Raw genomic sequence first — 1,832 nt, 5'->3', positions numbered from 1 at the left:
TCTCCTGGCAATCTTGATTCCAGCTTGTGCTTCATCCAGCCCAGCATTTCTCATGATGTACTCTGCATATAAGTTAAATAAGCAGGGTGGCAATATACAGCCTTGACGTACTCCTTTCCCAATTTGGAATCAGTCTGTTGTTTCATGTCCAGTTCTAACTGTTGCTTCTTGACCAGCATACAGATATCTCAGGAGGCAGGTCAGGTGGTCTGGTATTCCCATCTCTTTAAGAAGATCACAGTTTGTTGTGATCCACAAAAAGGCTTTGGCATAGTCAATAAAGCAGAAGTAGATATTTTTCTGGAACTCTCTTGCTTTTTTGATAATCCAACGGATGTTGGCAATTTGATCTCTGGTTCCTCTGACTTTTCTAAAACCAGCTTGAACATCTGGAAGTTCATGGTTCACGTATTGCTGAAGCCTGGCTTGGAGAATTTTGAGCATTACTTTACTAGCATGTGCTGCTGCTGCTGCTGCTAAGTCACTTCAGTCGTGTCCAACTCTGCGACCTCATAGACTGCAGCCCACCAGGCTCCGCCATCCCTGGGATTCTCCAGGCAAGATGGTAGCATGTGAGATGAGTGCAACTGTGCAGTAGTCTGAATATTCTTTGGAATTGCCTTTCTTTGGGATTGGAATGAAAACTGACCTCTTCCAGTCCTGTGGCCACTGCTGAGTTTTCCACATTTGCTGGCATACTGAGTGCAGCACTTTCACAGCATCATCTTTTAGGAAAATAGCTTAACTGGAATTCCATTACCTCCACTAGCTTTGTTCATAGTGATGCTTCCCAAGGCCCATTTGACTTTGAATTCCAGGATGTCTGGCTCTAGGTGAGTGATCACACCCTCATGATTATCTGGGTCATGAAGATTTTTTTTGTATAGTTTTTCGTGTATTCTTGCTACCTCTTCTTAATATCTTCTGCTTCTATTAGGTCCGTACCATTTCTGTCCTTTATTGTGCCCATCTTTGCATGAAGTGTTCCCTTGGTATCTCTAATTTTCTTGAAGAGATTTCTAGTCTTCCATTCTATTGTTTTCCTCTATTTCTTTGCATTGATCACTTAGGAAGGCTTTCTTATCTCTCCTTGTTGTTCTTTGGAACTCTGTATTCAAATGGGTAAATCTTTCCTTTTCCCCTTTGCCTTTTGCTTCTCTTCTTTTCACAGCTATTTTTAAGGCCTCCTCCCTGGTGGCTCAGACAGTAAAGCGTCTGTCTACAATGCGGAAGACCTGAGTTCAATCCCTGGGTCAGGAAGATCCCCTAGAGAAGGAAATGGCAATCCACTCCAGTACTATTGCCTGGAAAATCCCATGGACAGAGGAGCCTGGTAGGCTACAGTCCATGAGGTCGCAAAGAGTCGGACACGACTGAGAGACTTCACTTTCACTTTCACTTTAAGACAAACAGTTTGCTTTTTGCATTTCTTTTTCTTGGGGATGGTCTTGATCCCTGACTCCTGTACAATGTCATGAACCTCCATTCATAGTTCTTCAGGCACTTTTTTTTTTATCAGATCTAATCCCTTGAATCTATTTCTCACTTCCAGTGTATAATCATAAGGGATCTGATTTAGGTCTTACCTGAATGGTTTAGTGGTGTTACCTACTTTCTTCAATTTAAGTTTAAATTTGGCAAAATAAAATTTTTTTTGATTTGCTTTTCTTCAATAACTAATGTTGTTGTTGTTGAGTCACTCAGTCATGTCTGACTCTTTGTGACCCCATGGACTGTAGTCCTCCAGGCTCCTCTGTCCATGGGATTTCCCAGGCAAGAATACAGGAGTGGGTTCCCATTTCCTTCTCTAGGGGATCATCCTGACCCAGGGA

Source organism: Capricornis sumatraensis, chromosome 19 (genome assembly GCF_032405125.1).
Source record: "Capricornis sumatraensis isolate serow.1 chromosome 19, serow.2, whole genome shotgun sequence".
NCBI classification, from domain to species: Eukaryota; Metazoa; Chordata; class Mammalia; order Artiodactyla; family Bovidae; genus Capricornis; species Capricornis sumatraensis.
The sequence above is the reverse complement of the archived record's forward strand: the minus strand, read 5'-3'. Positions refer to the sequence as shown.